Below are 10,084 nucleotides of genomic sequence, written 5' to 3'. Positions count from 1 at the left end.
ACATTCAATGAATGCAACTTTACAAAATCAAGAGGGGGAAAAAAAGAAAGAAAACCAAGGTGCTTGTGGCATTTGTCTGTGAAAATCAAAAAGAAGTTTCTTGATCTGCAGGGGATATAGGAGGGAGTGTACTCTGAGAAAGGCTGTTTTTAGGCAGTCCCAGCCTAGAGACAGATTTTGAACGAGGAGTGGAAGGCAGTAGCGTGGAAAGAAATGGCTCACAGTATGCCTTGTGCATCTCTGCTCAACTCTGAACCAAGCCTAGAGGAAGGCTGTTCAAAAGAGGGAGAGTCTTAGATGAGGACCTCTCTTTCTTCTAGAAACGCACCCTTCTCTTCTAGTGACATCGTCCTCCCACACAATGCCAGTTGTATTCTGCTAGAAGCTGCTAGCTATGAAATTCTGTTGCCCAGACTACCAATGTGTACATGAGCCATGAGAGACCACTGCTCCCTTGAGAGTTTCTGAATTCGACCCCAGAGAAAAGGGCAGGTCTTCCTTGAGGTAAAGATTTCAGGTTGTCACTCAGTTGTCATGGGCACCCTTAGTACCAGTCTAAGAAAAAAAGGCCTATGTGTGGATGAGCAGAAACAACATGGGGAGCAGTAAGTCCTGCCATTTTGTCCCCTCTGTGTCCCCAGCTGTCCCTGAAGTCAGCACGGCTCATCAGCCTTTGGTTCGGTTTCAGACACTAACAATTCCCCTTTGAGCTTCAGCTGGTCATGACAATTCTGCTGCTTGTGCGTGATCATGGTTGTTATAACCTTTGTCCTTTCTCTCAAGAAAAACCCAACTCCCTGGGATAAAAGACATCATCATAAAGCAACTAGAAAACCATGCAGGTATGTGTGACAGTTGTGTAGCTTGGTCTACTTGTGGGACTCCTAGCAGTGGGAACAGGGCCTGTCCCAAATGCTTGAGCTGACTTTGGGGAGCCTAGTCCCCATACTGGGTCGCCTCACCCAGCCTTAATACAAAGGCAAGAGCTCAGTCCTTCCTCAACTTGATATGCCACTCTCTGTTGACACCCATGGGAGGCCTGATCATTCTGAACAGAAATAAAGCAAGGAGTGGCTAGGGGGGAGGGTGCCAGAGGGGAGGGGAGGTGGGGGAAATGAGAGGAGAGGAGGGAAGGGAAACTGTGGTCAGGATGTAAAATAAATTTTTAAAAAAATAATTATTAAAAAATAGATATAAAGACATGCAGGATTACACTGGAGCAAGAAGTATGTAGCTCGGTGGTAGAGCATTTGCCTAGCATGCACAAGGTCCTGGGTTCAATCCCCAGCACTCCCTTCACCAAAAAAATTAAATGAATTTACTCATGCATTTATTTTTCCCACTTTACACCTTTCTTCTTTCTTCCTATTTCATTCTTTTTATTTCTGGTTTTTTTGTGGGTTTGTTTTTGATACAAGATCTCATGTAGCCCAAGCTGGTATTGAACCCTGGTCCTTGTGCCTCTGCTTCCCAAGTACTGAGAGTACGGGTGTGCCCCACCATGCCCGGCAATTCCTCCGTTTTTGAAAAAAAAATTTCTAGTCACTAAATTGGCTCAAGCCATACTGACACTCACTTCCAGAATTTGAAAACAAAGAAAAATCAATCTTCCCTTAAATTTTTTTGCTCCCCTGGTCTATTTTAGGAAACATTCCTTTTCTAGAACACTTGGTTAGCCATGGAACACTTTTCAGAACACGGCGACATTCATGTGTCTGTCACCTGTCACCCTGAGTGCTGCAGGGACTCTGTCCCAGACCATTATGGCAGAGGGAAGCTGATTCCCCTTCTAAAAGTCTCCCCTAAAGAGCATTCCACAGCCCCCTTCTTCCCATTCCGGCATTAAGCACATCCCTTCCCCGCCCAAACGCACTCCCTTCCGGAGCACCTGTTGCTACAACAAAGAGAAGCTTGGGGTTGAAGTTTCTGGGCTCGTCCAGGTGATAAACGGGGTCCATTCAGGGGAGATAATGCCATTCGCTGGATTAGCTCTTTTCAGTCATCGGGGAAAGCTCTGGGTGGGGAGAGGCATTCAGAGAGCTCCATGGATATAAAAAGGTGATTCTATTTGAATGGGAGACCTGTCAGCAGGCAAAACCCTCTGCCAGCTGACACACAGGCAACTTCAATAGCTCCAGTGCAGCAGGCAGGGTGGGATTTGTGCCTCTGGACTCAGTCAGACAGCTGCCTCCACCCTAAGGGGACAGGCCTCTCTCTATGCCTTGGGCACAAGGGCTCTCTCTCAAGGGTCTTGTCAGCACGGCCTACGCAAGAGCAGACCGAGCTGATATCCTCTCAGAAGCGGGGTCTGCAGGAATTTATCACAGACCCAGCGGTTTGAGAGCTGTGGACACAGCTCTTGCGATGCCTCAGGACCCGGGTTCAGTGAGACCTCTGTTATTCTGGGGCAGTGGACAGGAACTGTATATGGTAAAGGAGCTGGGTCAGAAGTGGCCACCAGAACCAACCGACATGCATGGCTGCCTCCTAATAACACTTCGTATTTATGGACATGAAGATTTGAATTTCATATGATTTTCATGTGTCATGAAATAGTATTCTTCTTCACAATCGTTTAAAATGCCAAAGATCAGAGCTGGAGAGATGGCTCGGTAGTTAAGAGAACTCGCTGTTCTTGCAGAGGACCTGAGTTCAGTTCCCAGGACCCACATGAGGTGGCTCACAACCTGCAACTCCAGTTCTCATGTTCCCTTCTCGCCTTTTAGGACACCTGCACATGTGTGTAGTGTCTCTCTCTCTCTCTCTCTCTCTCTCTCTCTCTCTCTCTCTCTCTCTCTCTCTCTCTCACACACACACACACACACAGAGAGAGAGAGAGAGAGAGAGAGAGAGAGAGAGAGAGAGAGAGAGAGAAATAAAAGATGACTCTTAAAAAATAAGAATATAAAACTTGCCCTTTCCTTCACAGACTGTACGAAACAAAAGGTTGAGATGATTTTGATCACAGACCAAAGCTCATCAACCAGTCTAGAGGGCTCCCCCCGAGAGAGAGAAAAGGATGGAGAGATACCATCTTACTGAACTCTATGAAGAGTCCTAAATGCACCGAGCTGATTCATAACTCACATACATACAGCACTATAATATTAACAGACGGCATCTGTGGCCTCCTTCAACAAACACACAGCCCTGTGAGTTAAGTGTTATGTCAGTGTCTACATGAGGGAACGGAGACACAACCGAGAGCTCACAGAAAGTGGGAAGACTCAAGGTCAGACCCTTGCCGTTTTTCATTGCAGTCACAAAACACTGAAGGAACAACAATCTAAAGGAAGATAGTTTTAATTTGGCTCCCATATTTGGAAGTCTGGGTTGTGGCTGGCTCCACTGTGGTGGGCCTGAGGCAAAATTTGAGACGTGGCAATAGAAGGCTATAAGAGAGGAAAGCTGCTAGCCTCTGAGCATGCACCGCTATGCCTCGCTCTTCCTTCTTGTCCTTCAAGAAGTGACACGAAGGTGGTGGGGGTGCCAAGGACAAGGTGTAGCCTTCAAGGGTACACTGTGTCTGAGTGGCTTTTCTCACTGTGACAGAATGCCTGGCAAAAGCAGCTTAAGGAAGGAAGTGCACTCTGGCTCACAGTTGAGCGGACACGGCCATCATGGCAGGAATGACATGGTAGCAAACACAGGGCTAGCTGTGGCTCCAGAACTGGGAGGCAGCCTCATGGGTCCTCAGTCAGGAAGCAAGAGAAGGGGGTGCTGGTGCTCGGCTGCTTTCTTCCTTTTCCCTTTGTTAATTTAGTCCGAGTCTCCAGTCCGTGGACAGTACCACCCACTGTCAGAGCAAATTTTTCTGTCTCCGTCCAACCTCTCTGGAAGGGCTCTTGGAAACCGCACTCTCCCAGAGCTGTGTCTCCTAGGTGATCCTCACCCAGTCAAGTTGACGGTCAAGATCAATCATCACACCCAGTGACACGTTTGCCCCAACCAGGCCCTGCCTCCTAGCTTCTGTCACTTTGCAATAACGCCATTCAGTTATGGATTCATTGATGGATTGATCCATTAAGTCAGTGTCCTCATGATCTGGCCACTTCTCAGACTCTCCACTTCTGAACACTGCATTGGAGAACAAGCCTTCTACACATAAGACTCAGTGGTTAGAAGCACTGCCTGCTCTTCCAAAGGTCCTGAGTTCAATTCCCAATAAACACATGGTGGCTCACAAGCATCTGTAATGAGGAACCTCTTGAGGAAGAGACTGGTCAGTCATCCTCAACAACTTAGACCATGAAACCCAATATGGACAAGTTCATCAGAGCCGCCATATATGGGCTGCCTGCGCAGGCTTCAGCATTGCCAGGGCACAAATTTCATTCATTTTTTTTACATCTAAACTCTGAGGCAGAGAGACTACATCCCACCACATCCAGGAGGTGCTTGAATTGTGCATTCATTTCGCCCAGTGTTTTAAGGACTTTGGAGGCAGTAGCTGGGAACAGACACCTGGACTAAGCACAGAAGCAAGTAACTCAGAACTTCCTGGTCCTCCCGATTCCCTTAAGGTCATGGCCATATAGGAAACCGGTGTTTTTCTCATGAGATTAAGGCTTGCCCCTACATATGGACTCTGAGGAAGGCAAGTTCAACAATGAATTATAATCCCACAGTCTCAGCCACCATGGCTGTTAGCAACTTCCCCGGATATTCAGAGGCCAGCTTAAGACCTGTCTCAAATGCCCGACTTTACGTCATTCCCGTGGTAAAGTAAGGCTCCACTGTTTGGGGGCACAACTAAATCACAACTGATCCTCTAGACACTCTTCCACCTATTATTTACTTTAGGGTCACCTCATTTCTTTAGATAAATCACCAGACATGGGGATACTCGTGTGGATTCCTGTCTCCACATGGATTCACACTGTGGTCTCACTTTGACAGCTGCTCCCTAACTCATATCAGGTTTTCGCTATAAGATGGGGTCGTAGCAACAGTGTGGAATTGCTCCTGTTGCCTCTAACAGATACACTGTGCATATAACATCTAAAACGTTGTTTGCAGCCCGTTAGGGATCCTAAGAGTGTCTTGTTCTTTCTCCTGGATCTGGAGACTTACTTGTTTCTTCCTGTCTTTGCTGTTCTACTTAGCTAGGATGTTTTTCCTTCCACTGGAATTGAAGGTGTGTGCCACCACTGCCTTGTGGGGTTCTGGTCTGTTGAGTAGGAAGATCACCCCACCCCTCCGCACTGGCTGGGCAGTCCCCATCTTTCCAGCTCTCAGGAAATGGCAATCCAGAGAGGCTCCCTTTCGCTGTCCCATTCTCTCTCTTCAGCAGACGCCTATCAGTTCCGCCTTCACATGGTCCGATTTTATGCTAAGCAAAAGAAGCAATCTTGTTTATGTCTGAAATAAATACTTATTGCTATTCTGCCTTGAAAGCTATCCCCATAAAATATGTTGAGGGACTACCAGCCTTCCACGGCCCGGTATCCATGTGTGGTCCTGCCAAGGGACCTGTGCATGCCCCGTGTTCATCCTCTGGGATGATGGTGGAATTCCTGGCAGTAGCTATGGAGATGGAGCAAGTGAACATACGGAGTGAGGAACTGGGGAAACCAGGGACAGTCATGGAAGCCAGCTCCACCCAGCACAGCCAGCAGGAAGCACTCGGCTTTGGAGAAGAGTTTGAAGAAAAGTGCCTATCTGTGTCCCGTGTGATTGGAGGTTGGCTGGGAAAACACAAATTGCCATGGTCATTTTGGCCTGCGGATCCTGGAACATGTTGCCAGGTTTCAGTGGAACGGCGTGTCTCTGCGGGAGGTCTCTCTGAAGGCCAGCATCATGGGGCTAAGCACAGGTGGGACACTGGGTGTTTTGGAAGAGGAGAACCACACTGAAGACATTCTGTGTCAAACTATGGCAGAGATGATCTAACAAGAGTGGGCCCAGCACTGGGGTGACATGGAGTTGGACACTGTCCAGGCCAGGGGAAACACAGACAGGATTGGCAAGTTCATCACTACACCTGGCGGAGGTTGTAGTGACCTTTCAGGCACCCCTCCCTTGAAGAAGAAGGGGAAGTCAACAAACATTATCTCAGAATGGGGAAAGAATGCCCAGTTCTCTGCTCAGCACGCTTCAGGGAAATGTAACCAAGTGCGCGCAGTTGAAAACTACAGATGCCTGGATACTGTGGCTGCTTCGAAATGAACAGAAACGATAGTCGGGAGCAGCTGAGTGCCCGTCATGGCCGTCAACAGAAAAGGCAAGATGCACGGCTGGAATCCCTGATGATCACGTGGGAAGACGTTGCTAAGCATTGCTTTCTCTCTGCTGTACAGACGGCTGGTGGAGGAGTCTTGGTCGAAAAACACTACCTTCTCCTGAAGAGACCTCATCAGGTGCTGTGTGAGCTGGGCAATCGCCTGTGCACGTGGCTGGGTTTAGATTCCAATCCGTAGACACTAGTAAATGTTGGAAAGCACCTGGAATTTTGTTCCTCACTTTTGCAACCCACCCAAGTCAGTTTCTGTGCTTTTTAAGCCAGATAACTGGGGGACCTCTCTTCAGGCATCTCCCCATCCACTGCTATTATCAATAAAACCAAAATACCTTCATGCTTCTAGAACCAACTTGGTCAAGATAGACTCTCCTTCTAAGACTTCCCTAGCTATAAATGTTCTCCATTTGGTTTCCATAGAGATGAGGCACTTAAATGCGTTTCTTGATTCCTCTCGAGTCCAGCACTGGAGTACTGAAGTGGATGTGTGTCATGGATCTCAAGACTAGCTTCCCGATTGCTGCGGAGTGGCTCAAGCATCTGCTGTCAGTCACCTTCTACTGGTTCTGGACCAGTGTACCCGTCTGCAGCTGGAACCAGAGAGGTAGGCTTCAGCCCCACCTTCTCATCTTCCTTTGTGCAGTGGGAAGCTATGGATTGTTGCAGGGGAATCTGGTCAACCAGATGTTCCAAGCACCAGAGAAAGGAGAGGTCTGGCTAATGATGGACTTGAACCACTGAGTTTTGGAGTCACGCTCCTCTCTCCCCAGGACTAAACAATCATTTCCTATGACTCCGTCCAGCCTTGGCACCCCAGTATGGAGAACCCACCTTCTTCCCCTGATGCCTTAACCCCTGCCCTTCTATCTCCTTTCTTTTCTATTCAGACATCCTTAGGGAAACGTTCCCTCCCCTCTCTGACTATAAAATCAAGAATCTTTCGTAAGAACTCACAGTCCTATCCCCAGCAGACTCTTCTACACCACATGCTTGAAAGTGAATGTCTGTTCCTCAACCCATCTACCACCTCCAGGAAGTTTGAATTATATCTAGTTTTGTTCATCATTGTATTCCCACCTCTGCTCTGGAATCTTAACACACAGCAAATTCTAACAGATATTTGCTCGTCTGCAACACCTGGCTTTTCCCACACCTTTCTTTGCAGCAGAATGCACTTTGCAGAAATGCTCGCAAGTGTCTCTGACCCCTACTGTTCCTCCTCTGAGGCATGATCTCAGCGATTCTCGACCCTTCCACTCAGACACAACCTTGTAGTTGCTCTGATGAAAGGGTCTGCAGATAAGCTGCTCCAGGCTCCTAGAACTCTCTGAGGAGACACTTTCTAGTCCTCTGGCAGGCCTGGAGTGGTTTGCCCTTAAAGCCCATCCACCATGCTGGGAGGAAGGAGAGTAGTGGTAAACTCCTGTGGTGGGGATGGGGAGAGAGGGGTGTTCTGGCAGACCCAGCCAAAGACTCAGCTGCCTGCCAGCACTTCAGGTAAACACAGAAGCAGAGACAGCCCCAGGGAGCCAGCCCAAACCCAACCACTGAGGTATCACAAGATTGGGGGAGGGGGGCATACAGAGACAAGCCACTGCAGCTAACCCTAGCAAGTCCAAATCCCTCACACACAGAACTTGTGATCTCAAGAATGGCAACTTTGTAGCTCTAAATTTGCAGGCCATTTGTGACAATGCTAGAAGCTTCAGATGCCCCTTTAGTCCATCTTCATGCTTCCCACTGCTTATGGGGTATAAGCTCTTGAAGTGTATGCTTCAGCCTTCAAGGTCTTACTAACTTGGCACCAGCCTCTTTATCAACTGGTCGTCAACCTGGAGAGGACACATCTCCAGCCTGACTGCTCCTAATGGCTTTGCCTGCATTCTCCATTCTTCCTCTGCTCACTTGGCCCTTGGTGATGCCTAGCATCAGGGTGACCTATCAGGGCATCCTATCCATTCTTTCCATCACTCACTCAAGCCAGGGCCTCTAGGAGACTCATCTGTGAACTTTTTCACCCACCTCAGATGCAGAGCTGTTGTTCTCAGGGGCTCTGTCCCTTTCTGAACAGAAGACTGGAACATTTGCTCTTAAAGTTACCTTTAATCATCTGCAGAATCTGCATTTCACGCAGAATTTTATAAAGACATTACAGCAAGTCCGTTTACTGGCATTCTTAACCAACAGTCTCCTCAGCAAAGTATAAGCTTGTCTATCTCAGAGAGTGGCAGCTGTTCCTGTCCCATGTCACACTCGAGGGAACTAGGGTTTAGAAAGATAAAGTCAGTTGCCAACAGTTGCACACTGGTTGCTGAGCCGGACTGTAATGTAAACCGGAATCCTCCAAGCCAGCTCTCAATATGCCTGGTGATTAAGCATGTACCGTTTCATATTTTCAAGTTTAACATTTTCATCTCATAAGACAGCCTCTGTTACAAAAAGTGAAAAACATTCATAATAATTAAAAATTGCAAAAAAACAGTAAAAATATGCTTTAAATATTCAATATATAAAAGGTGAGATGAATCACTAGATAAAGGGTACTTGCTCACTGCCAAGCCTGACAACCTGGGCTCTCTTCAGACATAGAGGAAGGAGTCAACTAACTCCCAAACGTGTCCTTTAACCTCCACACACATGATGCCTGTCACAGTAACACACGGATAAAGAAATGTAAATGTTTAAAACATGTAAGTGTAGTTCTCTCTCTGAATCCAGCCTCCATTCCCTTTCTCTGGAAGCAGGCACTGTTCAGAGATCTTTCAGATGTTTCCAGAAATGCTGTGTACACAGGTAAAAAGCCTTTTTAAAAAGACAAGTGGTTTATAGCATTTACTTTTTTATAGCATCTCTAGGTAAGCAATTCTATGTTGGTATAGGAGGGCTCTCTGACTTCTTTTTCTTGGCTGCATAGTATTTTATGGCAAGACTGCATTTACCAAGTTCCCTGCTGTTTGCAGTAGCCAGGAGCTGGGGAAAACAAGGCAGAGGGATGAAGGGTCAAGTGGGAAACTACAGTAAAGAGAGGAGGACAGTGTTAGGCACGCAGTGTGAAGAAGGCAGTGCCTAATTCCCAGGGAGAGAGAGAGAGAGAGAGAGAGAGAGAGAGAGAGAGAGAGAGAGACTAGCCAGGGAGGAGTGAGAACAGAGGAGATTCTGAATGCATTGAGCAAAGCTAGGACCAAGAAGAAATAGGGAAAAGACCTACTGAACTGTCTCGGGGAGAGGGGGGGTGTAAAACTTTGCCTCTACCTCTTACCCAATGACTTCATAATCTCCCCCAGGCTCACTCCTCTTTTTGCCAACCCACCATTTTAAAAATGAACCCCACCCAAAAGAAAACAAACATGTTACTATTTATTCATGCAGGAAGGCCCCACTGGACACAACGGACACCAGCCTCCGCCTAATTAAATGAAAGGAGGTAGAGGTAATTCAAGCCGTCTCCGGGGAAAATGCAATCTACCACCAAAACAAATTCCCACCGTTCAGCAGGCCAGGAACAGAGACCAGCGGCCCAGCAGGTTCCCAAGCAGAGAGGGCTAGGGATGGGGATGGGGGGGGGCAGTGAGACAAGGGGAGGCCAGTGTATTGTCACCTCCCCCTTCCCACCCTGTGCAGCTCCCCTGAGCCCGGTACTCCTCTGAGCCCATTCCCAGGCTTGTTAAGGGTGCTCCCTGTCCAAGCCGGATTGTCTCACTTATTCACCCATGGAGAATGGATCGGTTCAGATTTCAGGCTGGGGCAACCAGATACCCAGAGAAAATCTTGGCTTGGGGATGCATCTTTCAGCTCTAAGCCACAGAAGGACCGTGGGGATGCTCCATATCAGGCCCTCCAAAACCA

At 47.8% G+C, this 10,084-nt stretch overlaps 1 pseudogene; it reads left to right on the top strand.

The window, feature by feature from the left end:
* Nucleotides 1–5,528: 5,528 nt before the first annotated feature.
* Nucleotides 5,529–6,181, top strand: LOC142836832 (exportin-5 pseudogene; annotated as a pseudogene).
* Nucleotides 6,182–10,084: the final 3,903 nt, after the last annotated feature.

The sequence above is a fragment of the Microtus pennsylvanicus genome, chromosome 17 (genome assembly GCF_037038515.1).
Source record: "Microtus pennsylvanicus isolate mMicPen1 chromosome 17, mMicPen1.hap1, whole genome shotgun sequence".
In the NCBI taxonomy this organism is placed as follows: Eukaryota; Metazoa; Chordata; class Mammalia; order Rodentia; family Cricetidae; genus Microtus; species Microtus pennsylvanicus.
The sequence above is the reverse complement of the archived record's forward strand: the minus strand, read 5'-3'. Positions and strand labels throughout refer to the sequence as shown.